Source organism: Mobula hypostoma, chromosome 4, assembly GCF_963921235.1.
Source record: "Mobula hypostoma chromosome 4, sMobHyp1.1, whole genome shotgun sequence".
Classification (NCBI taxonomy): Eukaryota; Metazoa; Chordata; class Chondrichthyes; order Myliobatiformes; family Myliobatidae; genus Mobula; species Mobula hypostoma.
In genome coordinates this window covers 150,324,653-150,347,581 of record NC_086100.1, presented here as the reverse complement: position 1 = coordinate 150,347,581, position 22,929 = coordinate 150,324,653, and positions in this window count along the sequence as shown.

The following is a 22,929-nucleotide window of genomic DNA, read 5'->3' as shown; positions in this document are numbered from 1 at the left end:
GAAACTGAGATCTTTTGATTTTCAAGAAAGGATTAAAGTCTCTTAATTATTATTGTCCTATGCTCTGAGTAACAGAAAGCAGAGACAATGCCAGGTGGTGAGTTAACCTGGTTAAATATTCCTAGGCTCCAAGAGTTAAATTCCAGTGTTCTGTACAAATAAAGTGATAGGTAGATATAAGAGATTCTCAAAAAAAAGGCATATGAGCTTTCTGCACTCCTGCCACCTAGTTGCCCTACATCAGATTGAGGAGTTGCTTCAATTAAGACAGTCATCTAACAAAGCAATGTTTGGGGCATGCTGCTGGGAAACTGAGATTCATGAAGAGCTCAGTTTCTCAAACTGCTGTACTGAAAACAGGCTTATTGGTGAGTGTAGGAAGGAGACTAAACCAGATTAGCAATCTTTCAAAGAGAAATACCCAAGTGTCTACAGATATGGGAGTAATTATAAACCATCAGAAGATATGCCCCATTAACATCCATATGGAAGTGTCTGTGCACGGTGTGAGGGATGTCAGAATCATGCTCAGACCACGTGAGCAAGATCTGCCGGTACTCACTGTTCTATTTCACAGGTTCGGAACCCAGCAAAGGTTAATGACTTCAAGAGGGAAAGAGAGAAAACAGGAGGGTGAGGATTTAAAATTGCAGCATATTTTTTGCTGAGTCTCTTCTTGACAAACAGAAAAATGAAAGTCTTTAAAAACTCACTCTTGCTCCTGTTTCTAGGCACGGATTCTTGCCCCAGTATGTTGATCCATTCAAATAGAGGAAGGCTCTGGTTGGTTAGGTATAAAAACATAAAACTCCACAAAGTCTCAGGCAGCGGCATGGAAAGAGAAATTGTTACTATTTCGGGTCCAACACCACTCTTCAGAATTGGGAGAGAGGTTGGTGTTAAGTAGCAGAGATGGTGGGACAACATTGAGTAGAAGGAAATGAATATCTCCAATAGAGTAAGATCAAATAAATCAATGTAGCAGAAGACTGGCAATTAGAAGCATACTTCTTTGTCTGTGCATTGAGTCACTGATACTAAGGTGAAGGGACTTGCCAACAGTTCAAACTATACTGGTAGAAAAAGAAAAACTGAGCCAAAATGATGATAAGCAGAAATGGTTACCCCTGATGCAGAAAGAAAGAAAGAGTTGGAGAACTAACTTCTGAGTCTGGAAGGCTGCAAAGTGCCCAGGAAGAAGATGATACCTCAGTGCAGAAACCAGAGACAGACAGGTCAGGGTGGGAGTGACATGTGACCATTTGCAGGTGGACTAGTGTTGGATGATTGACACTTCATATGTTTCCTCCAACTGGAATCCAGAGAGTGGAGAGAAAACAAGGAAATCAATTGCTGACACTTTTACTCACAAATCTTGCTGCCTTTTCTTTCCTTATTGGGTTAGGCAGCACCTGTGGAGAGAAATGGACAGTCTACTTTTTGGGCCGAGAGTCTTCATCTGTACTCCATAGTTGTTAACTGATCTGCTAAGTTCCTCCAGCACTTTTTCAGTGTTGTTCCAGATTCCAGAATCTGCAGTCTCTTGTGTCTCCATGAGATACTTACCTTGAATACTTATTTTGCATGTTACTTACGGAAATAATACAAGTGATTCAGAAAGTTCTTCCTCATATCTACTGCTTTCCCAGTTTTAGTCATTTCCAACATTGATTTTCTACTATTTGATTTCTGTAACCATATAATTTGTGGAAATAGTAAAATTACAAATCTTTAGCACTTAATGAATACCACCTCCAGTTCATAGATATACTCTAGTGCTGACTGCTTCAATCAACTTTATATCCAGTGCATCTTTCAGTTGAATAAAAAATCTATCATGTAGAATCTAGTCCAAGAACTATCGGTGAGGATAAATTATTTTATCACCCCTTGACTTTATCTGCAATGCTGCTGAAGAATCAAAAGGATTTATGAGGCAAGCAGTATCTTCCCTTTGCTTATTCTTTATTAGACTATTTCTGGATATGTATGTGTTATTTTTCTTTGGAGTGGTTCCTGTACTTTGACAAATGTAGGTGATCGCTGAAGTGAAATATCATACTCCTTTAATCACCAATGACGAGATTCGAAAAGCAGAATATTATGATGAAAGTTTATTCACCTGAAACATTATTGCAGGTGTACGGTCAGAATTTTCTGTTTTAATTGCAGATTTCCAGCATCTGTAGTTGGTTATTTTCGCATCACTTTCCACTAACTCCCTGCAGCAAAAATGATGAAGGACATAATTTTAGGCACGAATGGTATAAATATAAGCTCAGATTGTTTTGTTGATTGGGTATTTTCTTGTGTATGATTTGAGGCCTGGCATTTAGATCTATTTAAACGACTTGTTTGCAAAAAAATTCTTCCCATCAAAGTTTACAAGTTTTGTTCTGAGAACCTGCTTTGTTTCCAAAGAAAGATGAACTTTGTGATTCATCATAATTTTAAGAGCAGTTGAAATTCCACACCTTTTCTGCTCTAACTTCAGTGGAAATCTAGTAAGAATTTTGTTAAATACACAAGTCACAAAACATTTGCTTTACAGTTGTCATTAACTTTAGAATAGAGGCAAAAAGGCCTTTGTAAGCGTATTATGTATCTCTTGAACTTTATATGCTGTGAGTTGCATTAAATGTGTTGAAAAAGTGGAAGTTTCCACTTGTCTCTCAAGATAAATATTAATCATGGAGGTTCCTTTTCCTACGGATGAAGATCAGAGAAAGATGATCCACTGTCATGACCCTTTGGGTCAGGCTACAAATGATTGGGCTAATGATGAATGCATGTTTTGTTTCTATACACTGTTCTCTAAAAGTAACTGGTCCTCAGGGGTGCGAGCAACACCCATAAAATGCTGGAGGAACTCAGGAGCCAAGGCAGCATCTATGGAAGAGAGCACAGTCAGTGTTTCGAGCCGAAACCCTTTGATAGGACTGGAGAAAAAAAGCCGAGGAGCAGAATTAAAAGGTGGGGGGAGGGGAGAGAGAACCACAAGGTGATAAGTGAAACCTGGAAGGGAAGGAATGAAGTAAAGAGCTGGGAAATTGATTGGTGAAAGAGAGACAGTGACTATACTTCATTAGGAGTTTGAAGAGATTTGATATGTCAAAAACGTCTATAGATGTACCATGGAGAGCATTCTGACAGGCTGCATCACTGGTATGGGTTGGGGGGGAAGGGGCTGAAAGAAGCTGCAGAGGGTTATAAATTTAGTCAGCTTCATCTTGGGTACTAGCTTACAAAGTACCTAGGGATCTTCAAGGAGCGGTGTCTCAGAAAGGCAACGTCCATTATCAAAGACCCCCAGCACCCAGGGCATGCCCTTTTCTCACTGTTACCATCAGGTAGGAGGTCGTTTGTCCATCATTGGCGTCGATGAGGACCTCGACACCATTATGATAGTGTCGAGACTAATGTGTGATTTGGATTTAAGTGAGGGAGAGTTGCGCAGCGTCAGCCTCACTGTCTCTTCCCAATTCCCATCTGGATCCAATGGCAAGACAGAGTCTAGACGGCTGGAGATGGGACTAGGCGCAGTGGATGACCAGGACGTCTTCTGTGTCTTGTCCTGCTCTACACGTTCCACGACGCTTGCAGAGACCGCCTTCTTGACTGTTGGACCTTCCATTAGCCTCGTCCACTCAATCCGCCGGAGTCTGTCTTCACATGCTGGGATAGACAACTCCCTATCTCACCGAGGGTTTGAGACCCGGCGGCTACCCTCACCTGGTTTAACCAGCTTGTCGAGGCTGTTCCCGGGGTGTGGCCGCTGTCGCATGCAAACAGGTACGGGGAGTCACAGGTGAGAGCTAAGTGCCAGGTGGGGACCAAAGGTGGACTAACCGCCCTAAAAAGGCCGCAACATATTCCCCCACCAGAGGTGATACCCCTCCCTGACATCCCATACACCCCAACAGGTAGGGGTTACAGAAGCCTGAAGGCACACACTCAATGAATCAGGAACAGCTTCTTCCCTTCTGACATCCGATTCCTAAATGGACGTTGAAACCGTGAACACTACCTCACTTTTTTAATATATATTATTTCTGTTTTTAGCATGAATTTTAATCTATTCAATATACGTATACTGTAATTGATTACTTATTATTATTTTTTTCTTCTATATTATGTATTGTATTGAATTGCTGCTAAGTTAACAAATTTCACGTTACATGCCGGTGGTAATAAACCTGATTCTGATTCTGATTCTGACAGAAAGTCATAGAAGAAAGAAAAGGAAAGAGGAGCACCGGAGGGAGGTGATGGACAGGCAAAGAGATGTGAGAGAGGGAAGAGGTTATGGGAAATGGTGCAGGTGGGCATTACCAGAAATTTGAGAAATTGATGTTCATGCCATACTCCTGAATTTTGTGTGTGTTGCTCAGATTTCCAGCAACTGCAGATTTTTTTTTCTTGTTTGCCTCAGGAGTTCTGTTTGTGTTATAGCAGAACTGGTACTAGAGCAGCATGACCTACGAGGTAATTTGAAGGTGAGAAGAGTTCTGTGGGTGAAGGAGGCACAGGCAGATTTCAAGCCAAAGCTTAGAAAAGAATGGGATGCAGTCTAACAAAAAGTTGAGGTACATGATGGCAGACATGATGAGGCAATGAAAGAGTTTCTGTTTCTTTCCCAGTTGCTGCTGGTACGTGTCTCCTTTAACAAAGACAAATAGGAGGGAATTCTGTAAGTAAGGATGAAATAGCATCTCGAATAATGACAGGATGTCCTAAAGTATTTTATTATTGAATTACTTAACAGAAATATAACGTGATATGATACTGATACTGACAATGATGGATGCATCATTACAAAATACATAAGCTGGTACACACCACACATTAAATGACATTAATTTCCTTCAGTTGATTTTAAGACATGCTGAGTAGAATTGGTAGAAATGATAAAGTAAGGAAAGGAAAATGAAGCAGCATTTAAGACTTTATTAAACCTATCGATTCACCTCAGCCAAAATCATCTAAAGTACCTCAATAAGCAATGACCTGCAGGTCTATACCTCACCAAACACAGTTTATGGGAATACTTTAGCTCTCAAATTCCCTGAGTAATTGCTTTGAGTTTTACAGTTCAACTAAGAGTATTCTTACCATTCCCTCTCTAAAGAAAAGTAGAGAATTGACAGTGAAAGTAGAAAAGTTGTCAAAACTCAGGGCTAATTGCAAACTCAAAGATGCAGAAGTTTAGCTTCTAATATCAGAATACAAAAAAAAAGCCCATTGTCAAAGTCAAAAGTGTTGAGAAAAGGCAGAGAAAGAGCTTCTTTGGTTTTTTTAAGTGAAATTTTGAGAGCAGGCAAAATTGTCAAGGGAAATAGGTCAAATGGGAAAGGGAGGAATGAATATTGTTGAAGCTAAGAGTTAGATACCCTTACTATTGGGTGTTGCAACCCTTAGAAGACACTTGGGATCAACCTTTAGAGGAATCTTGGGAGGGGGCAGTGTTTGAATGAAAATAAAAGGTGCAGTTGTTATAGAGAAGCAAGAGGGGTGAGGCGCATAGGAGCTGGGTGTTGAGCAGACCAGAAGGTTTATGCAAGCTCTTCGCAAACAAACAGAGAAGATGACAGCAAAAGAAACAGGAAAGAGAAAAAGACAAACACAAAGGGGAAGCTGAAAATCAAAAATACAAAACCAATAATGAAATGTATTCTTGAATCTCACAGGCAAAACAATAATTGAATTTACTTTATTTCTTGCATCCTTCACATAATAAGGAGTAAAAATCTTTACGTTACGTCTCCGTCTAAATGATCAATGTGCAATTTATAGTAATTTGTAATAAATAGTATGTACAACTAGACAGTCAATATAGCATATAAATACCATTGTATCAGCATGAATTAATCAGTCTGATAGTCTGGTGGAAGAAGCTGTCCTGGAGCCTATTGGTCCTGGCTTTTATGCTATGGTATCATTTCCCGGATGGTAGCAACTGGAACAGTTTGTGATTGGGGTGACTCAGGTCCCCAATGATCCTTCAGGCCCTTTATATTCACCTGTCTCTGTAAATGTCCTGAATTGTGGGAAGTTCACATCTGCAGATGTGCTGATTTGTCCGCACCACTCTCTGCAGGGTCCTGCGATTGAGGGAAGTACAGTTCCCATATCAGGCAGTGATAAAGTCAGTCAGGATGCTCTCAGTTGTACTCTCTCAACCCAGGATCCACTGAGGTCAATAGGGATTAACCGTCTCCATTCCTCCTGTAATCCACAACCAGCTCCTTTGTTTTTGCGACATTGAGGGAGAGGTTGTTTTCTTGACACCATCGTGTCAGGGTGATGACTTCATCTCTGTAGGCTGCCTCATTATTATTTGAGATAAGGCCAATCAATGTAGTATTGTCAACAAATTTAATTAGCAGATTGGAGCTGAGGGTGGCAACATAGTCATGAGGACACAGGGAATTAAGGAGGGAGTTTAGGACACAGTCTTGAGAGGCACCTGTGTTGAGGATCAGAGCGGCAGAGGTGAGGGAGCCCACTCTTACCACCTGCCAGCAATCTGACAGGAAGTCCAGGATCCAGCTGCACCAGGCAGGTTGAAGGCCAAGATCTCTGAGTTTCTTGTCAAACCTGGAGGTAATTATGGTGTTGAATGCTGAACCACTACAGCCTCAGCATCCCAGTACTCCTCTTTCACAGTCTGCGGTGAGTGCAGATGGCTGAGTATTGACCCCAGCATCAGTTAGTATTACATACACAACTTCTCAACAAACTGCTCCTGAAGCACCAATTTCTGATGTCAAGATGGAAGAAAAACAAGAAGAGGCAGAAACTGAGCCAGAAACTGTGGAACTAAAGCAAGAAATTAAACAAGAGCTTTAATTGTCCAAGAACAGCATTCTCACATAAGCATCCTTCTTCTCCAGATCAATGCCATTAACTTTTTCTTATGTACCTCCCAGTAATGTTGCAAAATGTCCCTTGTTGGTGCACAGAAGCAAAATTAATGTTGATTGCCCGTTCTGACGAAGGGTCTTTGAAATGAAACACTAGCTCTGTTTCTTTTCCCACAGATACAGTTTGACCTGTTGAGTATTTCTAGCATTTTCTGTTGATATTTTAAAGACTAATGTCAAATTACATTGGAGATATTGCAACCAAGGGCCCCAAAACTTAAAGAAGTGCCTGTTAATGATAGAGCAATTAAATTGTGGGAATTTCAAGAGGGTAGATTTCTAGAACCGTAGATTTTTCAGAAAGATACAGAAAACTGGAGGAGATGATAGAACTATGGATGGGTGAAACCATGAAGGAATTTGAAAACAAGGTTGAATGGATTAGTATCTAATGAAAGACAACTTGCTGGTTAAGAAGTTGAATCACGTTTATAGTTCTTTGTTTTTTTAAGTATCTTCCCATGTTATTGAATTTGCATTTTCTATTATATAATACTGTCATCAGTCTACTAATTCAAACAGATCAGAGACTTAAAATAAAACCACATGTTATATTTCAAAGAATATCAATGAATGTTCGATACACATACTTTAAAAAAAGAGCAAAACAAACAAATCAAATTTTGAAAGGGACCATCTAAAGATATAATATTACTCAGAACATAGTCATGCCATTTGATCTGTTATTATAGTATGTTCACTAGTGTAACATAATGTGATTCATTGCAGCATAACATAACAACCAAATTATGTCATTTGAATTGCTGTTGGCATTACACAAGATCTCCTAGGGTATCAAACCCATTCGAAGCAAATCTGGTATTGTGTGCTTTATGAGCAATTTTGGCTGATAAAATTGATAACATATATGGGATAACAGAAATGAATGACAGATGTTCGCCAGGATTGAAAAGGAACTCTGGTTTATAAATTATGCATCCATATTTCAATTTGGACACAAACGTACAACTTAAATAAAGTAAGTGCTGGATTGAGATAAATTAGGAAATCAATAATATTTAGCATTAGATTCCAATGTAATTGAAAGCTGGATAAACTTGCTGATAGAAGCACTTAGCTGGAGATTCTGCAAAAAGAGAACAACTGAGTTAAAAATTGAGATTGCAATGGGAAGCAGTCAACGACTTCATTAAAAATTTCCCAATCTCAGTAAGAGTAATAAAAGAGGGGTTGATGCAGAATGTCTCTTTTGCCAAATTTATGATGTAATTACAATAAAGAGATTTATCTTCTTTATGGAAAAAAGTGAATATAGAATGCCTTTTCTTGCCAAGAAATGTTATGGGTTTTGTGATGAGGGTGATTCAGGTGGTGAACCATACAAGGACTGTGCAAATGTAGGATGAGTACTTAAAAGTAAGATTACATGTCTTTTCCACCTGGCGCAAAATACAATAAATTAAATAAACCAATTCAAATCATTGCCACTGAGATTTACATGGGGGAGGGGTAAAATGTTTTGGATGCCAGTAAAATAAGGTGCAATTTAATCATATTTACGAGAGTGTCATGGTCCGGATCGGGTTCCCTTTAAATTTACTTTGTTTGTGTTACGATCCGGACCGTTGTCTCCCTGTTTCCCTTTGGTTCCCTGTTTTCCTGTGTCCCTCAGGCTTGGTGATTAGAGGCAATTTACTCTCGGCTGAACCAGCAGTTTAAAAGTCTCCTGCTTTCAGCCGTTCTGCGCGAGAGCGTTAACAAAGTCGCCAAAGGTAGTGTTAGCCAATGTCATCTGGCCGGAGCCAACTATGTTTCTTGCCAGAGCAAGCCAAGTCTCCTCCCAAAGCAAGTGCCAGCAGGCCGTCTTCCCTTGCCAGAGCAGGTCAAAGTTAACCCACCGGGGTGAGTCAAGAGCTCGCCACTGCTTGGAGCATACTCGTGCCCAGTTATAGTACTGTCCATCGTTGTGTGGTCTCCATATCCATGTCCTGCGTCTAAAAGGGGTCCTGGCCCTGTACCCTGGAAGGGTCCTGACCCTGTGTCAAGAAGAGTCCCGACTCCGTCCTGTGTCTAAGGAGGATTCCTGGCTCAGTGTTTTATGTCCTGTGTCTGAGTCTGTCCAATGAATAAGAAGAGTCCCTGGCTCCGAGGTTTCAAGTATCAAGTCCTGGCTCTGGAGGTGTCAAATATCAAGTCCTGGCTCTGGAGGTTTCAAGTATCAAGTCCTGGCTCTGGAAGTTTCAAATATCAAGTCCTGGCTCTGGGAGTTTCAGGTATCAAGTCCTGGCTCTGGAAGTTTCAAGTATCAAGTCCTGGCTCTGGAGGTTTCAAGTGTCAAGTCCTGGCTTTGGAGGTTTCAAATATCAAGACCTGGCTCTGGGGGTTTCAGGTATCGAGTCCTGGCTCTGGAGGTTTCAAGTATCAAGTCCTGGCTCTGAGGGTTTCAGGTATCAAGTCCTGGCTCTGGAAGTTTCAAGTATCAAGTCCTGGCTCTGGAGGTTTGAAGTATCAAGTCCTGGCTCTGGAGGTTTCAAATATCAAGACCTGGCTCTGGGGGTTTCAGGTATCGAGTCCTGGCTCTGGAGGTTTCAAGTATCAAGTCCTGGCTCTGAGGTTTCAAGTATCAAGTCCTGGCTCTGGGGGTTTCAAGTATCAAGTTCTGGCTCTGAGGTCCGTGTTCCGAGTCCTAGCCCAGACCCTTAGTCCCAGCCCACTCCAGGGCCTGAATCCTTGTCCATTACACTACTCCCGCTTCTGATTTGTTCTCCTTGTAACCAGCAATAAACTCAATTTAGTTAACCTCACAAGACATGTTTGTGTCTTGCATTTGGGTCCACCCTTGCTCCTCACCTTGTGACAGAATGCTCTCACCCATGGACCCAGCAGACACAAACACTGTTTTTCCAAACTCTTGCTAGCCTGAATCCCCTATTGGAATCCCACCCAGAGTGCAACTTAGAAATTCAGGAAGATGACTTGGAGTTGCCAGGTATCAGTTTGGAAGGAATGGCATAAATACAACGACAGTGATATAAGGTCAAGGTGTTGTTCTTCTGTTTTTCCCACTGGCTGAAACCCTCTCCACCCACCCAGGTCATCGATAATATGGGTAAACCTGTTGGTCGCCTGGAGGCTCCTGGGGGGGACACTGTCATGGTCCGGATCGCGTTCTCTTTAAATTTACTTTGTTTGTGTTACGATCCGGACTGTTGACTCCCTGTTTCCCTTTGGTTCCCTGTTTTCCTGTGTCCCTCGGGCTTGGTGATTAGAGGCAAGAGCATCTTGGACCTCCAGGTGGTCCTCAGCAGGGGTGATTGATAAGTTCGTGATCTAAGGTAGAAGGAGATGAGTTATACAGCTCTCATTACATGCACGTGCAGTTCAACTTTTTGAGTGAAAATGCAGAAAGTTTGAAGTTAATAACTCATCTCCTTCTACCTTGGGCCATGAACCTATCAATCACCCCTGCTGTGGACCAATTCTACAAAGAAGGGATCCGTATGCTCCATGACCGCTGGACTAAGTGTGTACATGTAGGAGGGGACTACGTTGAAAAATATATGTGCTAGGTTTTCTAAAATTGACTCCTTCTACCTTAGGCCACAAACTTATCAATCACCTCTCATATTAAACAAAAGCTCCATCAGAAATTTTTAAACTCTCGATCTTAAAAATTGCAAACATAATGTAACTTTAAACCCTGCTGATTTCAAAGCAACATTTTAATGAAGCTTGCTATCTCTGTATTCACTTGGGTCCCTCAGTTAGTAAATCACTCATTTAAAATTTTAGTTATTCACTTTTACTCTTGGAAGCTAAGGCTTTGCCTCTTAGAACTGCAAGCCTCCCACCGTAAATCAAAGGTTCATGAAACCATGGGAAATGCAGGAGCATTTGATGTAAGATGGGGATGATGTTGTTGATAACAACACCCAGCATTGGAATTCGGTGTGGGTCTGTCCTCCTTTTATAGAGATACCACTCTCATGGGCACACAGTTAGCTCACAGCCAGGGTAAAATCGAGATAGTATCAAATACAGCTTAGTGATTAGGAGCCAGGAAGTTAGACTGATGTAGAATCTCGTATCTTGCAGTCATTCAAAGAGGAGCTGAACGTATAGATGGCTTGAGTAGCTTCAAAAGGTGAGTTTGAGAAGATTCGTTTGGAATTAGTGAGCAGCAGTAGTTGGACTTGCCAAGGGTCACTGAGGGAAAGAATCCTATTAGTGGAGCTACACTCACAACACGCTGGAGGAACTCAGCAGGTCGGGCAGCATCCGTGGAAAAGATTGGTCGACATTTCGGGCCGGAACCCTTCGTCAGGACTGTAGGGGGAAGGGGCAGAGGCCCTATAAAGAAGGTGGGGGGAGGGTGGGAAGGAGAAGGCTGGTAGGTTCCAGGTGAAAAACCAGTAAGGGGAAAGATAAAGGGGTGGGGGAAGGAAGGCAGGGAGGTGATAGGCAGGAAAGGTGAAGAAAGAATAGGGGAAAACACAATGGGTAGTAGAAGGAGGCGGAACCAAGAGGGAGGTGGTAGGCAGCTGGGGGAGGGGGCAGAGTGACATAGGAATAGGGGAAGGGAGGGGGAGGGAATTATCGGAAGTTAGAGAATTCTATGATCATACCAAGAGGCTGAAGACTACCTAGATGGTATCCCTCCCCCTCCCGTCCCCTATCCCTATGTCACTCTGCCCCCTCCCCCAGCTGCCTACCACCTCCCTCTTGGTTCCGCCTCCTTCTACTACCCATTGTGTTTTTCCCTATTCTTTCTTCACCTTTCCTGCCTATCACCTCCCTGCCTCCCCTCCCCCACCCCTTTATCTTTCCCCTTACTGGTTTTTCACCTGGAACCTACCAGCCTTCTCCTTCCCACCCTCCCCCACCTTCTTTATAGGGCCTCTGCCCCTTCCCCCTACAGTCCTGACGAAGGGTTCCGGCCCGAAACGTTGACTGATCTTTTCCACGGATGCTGCCCGACCTGCTGAGTTCCTCCAGTGTGTTGTGAGTGTTGCTTTGACCCCAGCATCTGCAGATTATTTTGTGTTTACTATCAGGGGAGCTTCTGGGTCCTGGCACCACCCAAGTAATTGGAACTGGAAACTTCATTACTGAGCCATTTTGAAAAAGCTCATGCCTGTGCACCACCAATAATAAAAGGCCTGAAGTATATTAATAGGGGTTACATAGTACAAATTTGAGGACATGTCAGAATTCATTAAATGACTGTGAATTTTCAAGAATTACATTGACACTCTGCCATCACCCTTCCAGGAGTTGGTATGACATAGTGCTATGATGTGACTTCAGTGATAAAACTGGTTTAAATCCCAGAGCAGTGAAGGAAAGATGGTTACCATGATACATTCAATTACATCCTACAGTGTTATGTTTGTTCTAGATAAAAAAAAAACAAATTTAGCGTAGGTAAAAAAACACGTTTATTTACAGAATACTCCAGTCATAGCCTGAGCACGTGCAACCCGCTCACCAACATCACTTCTGGTTCCTGGTGAACCACCTGCATGTCCTACAAGGGAATAAAGTTCTTAATCATGTACATACATAATAGCATATCTTCCCTTTTAAAGAAAAACAAACACAATTCTCTGTCCTCATAAACCTGCAAGAAACAATGATGCTTTCCAACAAATATATTTACATTAACTTCAATTGTAATGAGCAAACACAGTCCTTATTCACTTATCATCTTTCAATCAGTCTCTGAGGTGATTTGATGATCCATTTTGGTCTGCTGTTTGTTTCCACAGATGTATTGTTTTCACTTGCTGTGTTACTATTAGAGTCCTTTGAGAACTCTCATCAACAAGTTTATTTTTCACATCTGCTGGCCCCTTTCGTGTACTGACAGGTGACATGTCACAACTATGGGTTGGAGCTTGTGGTCATAGATCCACACAGTTCCTTCTCAGAGGTGTTGCTTGCTCCATCTGGATCTGGTAGGAATGTGGAGCACTTCATCTTACATATATCCTTGTATGGACCAAGTACCAGAATCATGATCTCGGATTCGCACTTGATCTCCAGGTTTCAGGACTCGTGGGCTTTTCACAGTCTTCTTGTGATACTGTTTCTTTTTCTTTCCCTTTTTCTTTAGCCCATTTGACCTTGTGTACTCCTGTAGGTGTCAACAGGTCTTTGTGCACTGGAAGGTTAGTGCATATGCGTCAACTCATCAACATTTGTGCTGGTGAAGAGCCATTCTGCAGTGGTGTACTTCTGTAAATCATCAGACTTTTGTGGAAGTCCTCTCATCCATCTTGCGCTTTCTTCATGAGGCCCTTCATTACCTTGACTGAACTCTCTGCTAAGTCATTCGATTTTAGGTGATGTGGGCCTGAAGTTATATGTTGAAACCCCCATTCATTGGCAAAAGTCTCAAACTCACAGCTCAAAAGTTGTGGACCATTGCCTGATACCACTTCACAAGGAGCTCCATGCCTCACAAACACAGATTTGAGGAAGGTGATGACCTCTTTGGCGGATGCTGATTGCAGTATTTCAACCTCTGGGTAACTGGAAAAGTAGTCTGTTAAACAATGTGACTCTTCCCATTACAGCGTTGAAGTATGGCCTGTCTAGTGGAGTAATCAGTTCTGCTTGCTGCATTGGTCTATAGGTAAGGCATATTTCACACAAAGCAATGGTCTAGCATGCCCTTTTCTCACTGTTGCCATCAGATAGGAGGTACAAAAGCCAGATGTCACACACTCAGTGACTCAGGAACAGCTTCTTTCTCTCTGCCATCAAATTCCTAAATGGACATTGATCCCATAAACACTACCTCACTTTTAAAATATATATTATTTCTGTTTTTGCACGATTTTTAATCTATTCAATATATATATATACACTATAATCTATTTATTTATTTATTTATTTATTTATTTATTTATTCTCTTCTTCTGTATTATGCATTGCATTGAACTGCTTCTGCTGAATTAACAAATTTCACGACACACGCCAGTTATAATAAACCTGATTCTGATTGATGCTTTGGTTCATTCTTGGCCAGTACATCACTTCATTAGCTCTTCATTTAATTTTCCTAACCAAAATGCCCTTTATATATCTTCTGGTGCACTTCCTTAAGTAGCAACACTGGAATCACAGATCTATTCCCTTTGAAGTCCATATTTTCCACTACTGACAGTTCAACTCTGCATGCCCAATAATCCTGAATACACATTGGAGACTCATTCTTAATTGCAGGCAATCCTATCTGTGTTGTCTCTTTGAGTACTTTCATTGTTTCATTTGCCCCTGCTGCTGTCCTAATCTTTTCTGTTCTATCAGGAGATATTGGAATGGAGGTGACAATCATGTCCACATAGGCTTGAGTCAACCTCTTTGCTGTGCTGTTGCTTTGGGACATGCCTTGTGCTCTGCCCATCTGTTTTCACAGTCTGCACTGTAGCTTCTGTCCTATGCAGCTCCTCAGCTTGTGATCGCATGGTCTCTAAGGCCCTATATATATGCACAGCCTTTTCCAGCATTAAATCTATTTCATGGAGCAATCTTTCTCTGAGGCCATTATTTGAAGTTCTGCAAACTATTTTGTCCTAACTGGTGAGTCTCTCAAATCTCTAAGCTCATGGGACTTACTCAGTGTGTGAAGCTCAGCTAAGCATTGGTCAAAACTAACACTTTGTTTCTGGTCACAGTCTTTCAAATGTCATGTTTTAACTTGTTACAAAATACTACTCAAATTTTTGTCACCAGAGTGGTCAATGTCAAGGCTTTCTCACCAATTTGAAAGCTGTTATAGGTGTTCAAAACATCTTTGCCAATTACATGTAGAAAGATAGATGCTTTCAATTTTTCCTTCAGCTTCCAGCTCTGCTTGCTGCTAAATGCAGTATATATTGAATTGCTGTTTGAAGTATTTCCAGTTATCAGTTAGGATGCAGGTAAACTGCATAGGTGTGGAAAGACTTCGCCTTGCCCGAATTTTCGGGCTCTCACCTGAATCTCTCTTGGAGAATTCAGTGAACAACGGCAGCTTCAGGACACAATGTGCTCTCTGGCTGGCAGCGTCTTTCTTAATCGCTTGCGGTACATTTACTCTCAGTGTTTAGTCCTCATGCTGGCTTCCAACACCATGCTATACTGAGAACATAAACATACCTACTGAACCTGTAGTCGCCATTGTGGCTAGGAATGATGCTAGAACTGACTGCTTGAGCCAGCTAACTCCGATCTACCGGGAGATCTTGTAGTTATTCCCACGCTCGTTGGCTCTTGCAGTCACATAATACCAGTACAGGTTTTAAACCTTTCTCCAGAAGATGTATGGCTCCCACGGATTCAGCTGGGTATCCTGTCAAAGGTAGAGTGCGTAGATAGTAATGAGCAATATGCTGTAAGATTTCAATGGATCTCAGCTGGCATTGAACAAGTGACAGTTGGTGGAAAGGAAGAACCACAAGTTTTAGTCAATTCTAGACAAGCTTGACATTGGGGGTAATGAAGAACAACAAACTCAGCTCAGAGCTTTACTGACTAAATACCTGGATATCTTTGTGGTTGAAGATGAAGACTTCGGGTACACTGACAAGGTCAAGCATGAAATTCAGTTAATTGATGATGAGCCCTTTGATACCCTCTTTCTACATTAAAACTTCCAGAACAGATAAAGGAAATAAAGACCTGAAAAAGAATTTGTTGTTCCAAGTGTGTATTTTTCCCAGGCTACAAAATTTGCACACACATAATAACACATACAGCATTTCTTGTCACTGCGATCAGCTTTAGTCAAAAGCAAACTCTTTTTTCATCGATACTCTTAACAGGAAGTCCTCATGAATTCATTCCATACTTTCCATTACTCTCAGCAATGAACCTTCCTTTCCCACCTTGTTTGAGAATATTACACAGAACACCAGGAAGAATAGAACTTGCAGTCTGGGTCCACTCTACAGATACTGACAGATATCGAGTGGGTGATGTCAAAAATTAAGAGGCTTGTTGTGTTTGGCCGTTAGAGATGGGGAGATGCTGGCAGGCAACATTTACTCATGAGAGGACTTGCACTGTGGTGAAGACTCACACAGACTGTGCGCTGACTCAAAGCCAAGATTCAATTGGAGTAATTAAGTTAGTTGTTGGATTTTCCAATAGTGACTCACAAACGTGAAAGAGCAACTAGTGGAAATAATGATTAGGTGGATGCAAGGTTCTCAGCAGTGTGCCGATGCTGCAGATTGAGATACAAACCATAAAGAGGATTTGATGCAATCCTGTACATACAGAAAGCTGAGGAACTCAACAGGTCAGGCAGCATCAATGGATGGAAATAAACAGTTGACATTTCGGGCCAAGACTCTTCATCACAACTCATCAAGGTTCTCGGCCCAAAACGCTGACTGTTTATTTCCCTCCAGAGGTGCTGCCTGACCTATTGCTCAAGTTTTCCAGCATCTGCAAAATCTCTTGTGCCTGTGCAACAGAATATTATGATCTGAAATGCACCTTTTGTAAGAACAGCAGAAGTAAATTCATTAGTAATTCTTATAAGGGAACTAGATAAAAATTTCAACAGCACAATTGCCTAGGGAAAAAAGACATTTGATTGGTGCTACAGCAGCAAAAAATGTCATTTTTCAGCCACATTGTACATTCTCACAGAGAACTTGACGAGTCCAGCTCTTGGATGCGTAGCATGATCGTCCCATGTCAGGGGCTGCTGGGTAGTGTCGCTCGAAGGGCCAGAAGTGCCTATTCCAAGCTGTATCTCAATAAATAAATAAATAGAGACAAACTGTGCGAATAAAAAATAATACTGAAAACGTGAGTTGTAGAGAGTCCTTAAAGTGTTGTAGGCTTAGATCAGATTAGTGGTGAATGAAGTTATCCATGTCCGTTCAGGAGCCTAACGATTGTATGGTAATAACTGTTTCTGAACCTGGTGATATGGGACCTGAGGCTTCTGTACCTGCCCAATGGTAGTAGTGAGCAGGGAGCATGGCCTGGTTGGTTGTGGTCTTTGATGAGAGATCCTGCTTTCTCATGCCAGTGCTCCATGTTAATGATGGAGAGGGTTTTTCCTGTGATGGCTTGGGCTGCATCCACCTCTTTCTGTAGTATTTTCCATTGCTGGGCATTGATGTTGCCATACCAGGCCATGATGCCTCCAGTTACAATACTGTCCATTGTGCATCTATAGAAATTTGTCAAGCTGAATCTTTGCAGACTCCTATGAAAACTGAAGTGTTGTCATGCCTTCTTCGTTATGACACTTGTATGCTGGTCCCAGAACAGATCCTCCAATATGTTAATGTCAAGGAATTTAAAGCTTCTGACCTTCTCCACCTCTGATCCCCTTAATGAGGATTGACTTATGGACCTCCAGCTTCTTCCTCCTGTAGCTGATAATCAGATCTTTGGTTTTGCTGCGGTTTAGTGAGAGATCGTTGTGGCACCATTCAACCAGGTTGTCAGTCTCCCTCCCATAGAGGGATCAGAAGTGGAGAGAGTGAGCAGTTTCAAGTTCCTGGGTGTCAAGATCTCTGAGGGTCTAACCGGGTCCCAACGTATTGATGCAGTTATAAAGAAGGCAAGGCAGCGGCTATACTTTATTAGGAGTTTGAAGAGATTTGGTATGTCAACAAATACACTCAAAAACTTCTATAGATGTACCGTAGAGAGCGTTCTGACAGGCTGCATCACTTTCTGGTATGGGGGGTGCTACTGCACAGGACCGAAAGAAGCTACAGAGGGTTGTAAATTTAGTCAGCTCCATCTTGGGTTCCAGCCTAAAAGCACCATCATCAAGGAACATACATCAAAGTTGCTGGTGAACGCAGCAGGCCAAGCAGCATCTATAGGAAGAGGCGCAGTCGACGTTTCAGGCCGAGACCCTTCGTCAGGACTTCATCAAGGAGCGGTGTCTCAGAAAGGCAGCGTCCATTATTAAGGATCCCCAGCACCCAGGGCATGCCCTCTTCTCACTGTTACCATCAAGTAGGAGGTACAGAAGCCTGAAGGCACACACTCAGTGACTCAGGAACAGCTTCTTCCCTCTGCCATCCGATGCCTAAATGGATATTGAACCCATGAACACTACCTCACTTTTTAAAAATATATAGTATTTCTGTTTTTTGCACGATTTACCTTGTCCTTTTTCCATAGGGAATGGTCTTCCCCCTCAGATATTTTGCTATCCTTTCAGGAAGTGTCAGCTCCTGTGGAATTGGACTCAGTGTGAGTCAGCATCTTTCTAATTAAAGGGTAGAGTAAATAAAAGGAGAGGATGAATGATGGCAAAAACAGCTTGCCTGCTGCTCTCTCAGACAGGAAGTATTACAGGCTTATAGATCTAAAGAGGAAGTCAATAAAAATATATTGACAACAACAAAATACTCCAGCAAAGAAAGTTAAAAAAAATTCCTGTTGCCAGTCTTTAGCTGGTACAGGAAGCCAAATTGACTGCCATTAATTCAACTTAATTAAAGGGATGCTGTTTAGTAAACATAAATTTAATAAAATTATTCCAGTAGCTGGTAGACTCCAGGGATACAAATCATCAAAATAAATAATGTCTATCAACTTAACTCTAAATTAGATTGATTTTAGAGGATGTGGTGATGAAAGGGATCAGGAACATGCTACTAAACAGGCCATACTGCCACTTTCATGGTTTCACTTCCTGGTAAGGAAGGCAATAATGGCTCTACTTTATATATAAAAAGACAATAGACAATGGTTGTTTAAATTTGGGCAGTGGTGTATGACCCGCATATGACGCTGATTCTTAAATGTCATACATTATTCATCCTATTGAATTCAACGGATTGGAAAATGGGCTGGATGGAAGACAGCTGATTGGATATAGCTTACAATTATGATTATTAACCCATCTGCTAGATGTTTGTTTGTACCAGGTCTTAAGCAAAATCAGATCTAGGAAACAACTTAATTGTAAGTGATTCAGATGTAATTAGTACTTGCATATTTTCTAAAGCAAGATAAAAAAAAACCTGATTTTACATCTGTTTACAGTACAATTAAATTCTAAACATGTACTACTCTCTTTTTTATCATATCTTTGATTAATCAATATTATAAATAACAAATTAACTTCATTTAGAATCTCTTTCATTTTCTTAATTGAATTCCCACATTAGCTCAGATCAGGAATAGATTCCAAATGTATATGCAACATTCATAAACATACGTTTTCACGGTGGTTAGTCTTGAACAAGGCTCTAGTGATCAATGGAGTGATTATATTTCGGACTGAATTTTATGGCTGATTAGGCAATAGGTTCTTCCAAGAAAACAGCCTTTGTTGTTATGATGTCTTCTGTAGGTTTTGCAATGACATTGGAAACTTACATGTAATATTGTAATGCTATAATGTCATGAAATTCCCTGCTATTTCACAACCTCGGTTCCTGCATTTGCTACCATCTGTGGTAAGAATCAACAACAGGGAAAAAAATAGGGAGAGAAATTAGGACTATTAGAACATGCAGTGATTAAACTGGTAATATGACAATGAGGGAAGATATCTTTCTCTCACTTATGAATAAAGAATTAATGACCCTTCTTTTGCATAGAACGTAATCCCAGCCAATCAAAGAGTGATTAGAATAGTTTTATTATGAGTGATTTTGGGAACACAAATTTATTAGTGGGAGTGACAATAAGCTAGCCAATCACCGCATACCTGTAATAACAGTCCTTTCACACTTCTCAGGCAGCTAATGAGCCACTTAAGCAGTATTAATGAGAGAGAAAAAAAGCATTCATCCAACAGTAATGGATCAGCATCAAGTTTGAAAGGTGGGTTTCATTGAGGCTGCAGAGGTAAAGACTATGGCAATGTGTCACGAAATAAGCTCAAGTTTAACTTCTTTAAGGAAGAAGAAGTAGATTTCCAACAAATTCAGAACGCAGGAGTATCAATGAAACACTTAGCCTCTTAAGCCTGTTCGACTAAGTCAGCTAAATAGTGATGATTAGTTCTGTTGCCATTTTGACACCTTGGATCCGAGGTGCTTAAAGCTTTTCCCATCCTGATGAAGAGTCTCGGCCTGAAACACTAACTTTTTATTCCTCTCCATAGATGCTGCCTGACCTGCTAAGTTCCTCCAGCATTTTCTGTATGTTGCTCTGGATTTTCAGCATCTGCAGAATCTCTTGTGCTCCCTGACTTAATTTTCCTGAGATGGTGGGATTGGAGGAGAGAATTGCAGATTTTCATCACCCTTTGTGCAAATAACTGTTTTCTATCATTGTTTTAATATTCAGTTAAGTCTACTCTCGCCGCTATTTTGATTGACAGCAATTACATTCTGCAAGATAAGTAGGTCCTTTGTTCGGGACATCAGAGAAAAAAAAATTCTCTTTAATTAATAAATGCCTCGTACCTAGTTAGCCCATTGCTTTGCTTTGCTTTGTAGGTTAGTTGCACGGTGGGTTTTTTTGGGGGGACGGTTTCTGGGTTTTTTTTCTCCTTTATCGATATATATGGAAAATTAGTATACAACTATAGTACCTTGTTATTTTATAACTATCTTACATTGTTTGCATTTTTTTGTATTAATATTACTTGTATATTTATATTTTAACAATGTATTGGTTGCTATATGTTTTATCTTTTGTGTACTAATTCAATAAAAAGATTTAAAAAGAAAGTAATTAATAAATGCCTCTCTTCAAGCTGCCTGACTTCACATTGTATTGTGGTTTGGCAAGATAGTTGCTTAAATTTATATTAGCATCGTATTGTTGGAATGTTTCAAATTATTTCATATAGCAAGTTATTTCCTGGTTAGCTTCCTATTGATAAGCTTGAGGATGTGTCAGTTCGTCAGATCCACGTGAACAATGGGCAGAGCGAAGCACAGTAAATAGAGATTCTTAAGGTATTGCTCAAAGGAGGAATATCAGTTAGGTCAGACCACAAGGGACTCCTTGAAAAACGGAAATAAAATTGCAAAGGAACCTAAGTAGTTGTTGCTTGATGGTTATTTCAGCAAGAGTTGTACATTCATTGAGAACCTCATGGCCATGCATTACGAGAATACAGATTCAGAATAATTTATTGCCATATCCACAAGATAATAAGAACATAAGACATAGGAGCAGAATTAAGCCTTTCAGCCCATCGAGTCTGCTTCACCATTCCATCATGGCTGGTCCCGGATCCCATACACCTGCCTTCTCACCATAATCTTTGATGCCCTGACCTCTCAGGAAACCATTAATTTACATTTTAACTATATCCACAGCCTTGGCCTCCACCGCAGTCTGTGGCAGAGCATTCCACAGATTCACTACTCTCCGGCTGAAAAAGTTCCTCCTTACCTCTGTTCTGAAGGGTTGCCCCTCAATTCTGAGGCTGTGCCTATCTAGTTCTGGAAACCCCCACCATAGGAAAAATCCTCTCCACATCTACCTTATCTAGTCCTTTCAACATTCAGTAGGTTTCAATGAGATCCCCCCAATCCCCCCAAATTCTTCTAAATTCCAGTGAGTACAGGCCCAAAGCTGCCAAATGCTCCTCATGTGTTAACCCCTTCATTCCCAGAATCATCCTCATGAACCTCCCCTGGACACTCTCCAAGGATAACACATCCTTTCTGAGATATGGGGCCCAAAACTGTTGACAATACTCCAAGTGCAGTGTGACTAGTGTCTTATAAAGCCTCGACATTATCTCATTGTTTTTCTATTCCATTCCTTTGAAATGAATGCCAACTTTGCATTCCCGATAGCAGTTTCAGTACTGACCCCTGAGTAATACCTACTAGTCACTGGAAGCCAACCAGAAAAGGCCCTCTTTATTCCCCCTCACTGCCTCCTGCTTGACAGCCATTCCACTATCCATGTCAGTATCTTTCCTGTAACACCATAGCCTCATGTTTGGGCCTTATCAAATGCTTTCTGAAAATCCAAGTAAATGACATCCACCATCCCTCCTTCATCCACCCAGCTTGTAACTTCCTCGAAGAACTCAAACAGATTTTTCAGGCAAGATTTCCCTTCACAGAAGTCATGCTGACTTTGACTTATTTTATCATCAATCACCAAGTACTCCAAAACCTCATCTTTAATAATGGACTCCAACACTTTCCCAACCACTGAGGTTAGACTGACTACCCTATAATTTCCTTTCTTTTGCCTTCCTCCCTTCTTAAAGTGTGGAGTAACCTATCCACCAGGGTGCATGAGGCTCAGTATATATGGTAAACATGAAGCAGAAAGCTCAAATCAACAGAATGATGCAAAGATTGCAGTGCAAACTGAGTAGTACAGAAAAGTATTGCTACAGTGACAAAAACAGACTTAATAATTAAAGGTAGAATTATGAGTCTGAGAATGTAGCAGCACTATTATTCGAAGGAGATAAGATGTCACAGGAGGGTGGCTTCTTTGGGCTCATCTGCAAAACAGCTTTAGTTTCTTCACTTTAATGTCTCTTTTTTCCTTTTCAAGGTGGATGGGATTCTGTCGGAGTCCCTGATCTACTTTGGTTCTTTGCAGCAGTGGCTCACTGAGCTCACCAGAACTCACTGACAGGCTGTTTCTCGATATCCCCAGGATGCGGCCTGGGAGGTGTGCACCTTGCGGCCCTGTGGGTGGGCTGATTCCATGCTGGTGTTGCCAACTGTGATGTTGCGGGAGAACGGAACAGAACATAGTAGCAGTGGATGAGGCCATTGGAGGCCTCTGTACTCAGGCAATCTCACTCCCTCTTTCTTTCTCTTGATGGCGGGGGAGAGTTTGCTGCCGATTCCAGAGTTGGAGAAACTTGGAGTAAAAGCAACAGTGATTTCATTCATGCAGCAACAACAGTGTGAAAATAACTGTCCTTAGGTTATTAACTGGAATTTTGAATTCTTGTATCTTCTCCCAGATGGTAGAAGAGAAAAGGGAATGGCCAGGGCAAGTAGCCTTGATGAGACTATTAGCCTTCCTAAAGCAATGCAGCATGAAGATGAATCGCACAGAAGGAAGCTGTTTGAAAGTGGCATCACCTTACATGTTACTCACTTGCCTGTCCCATCAGGCATCTCCT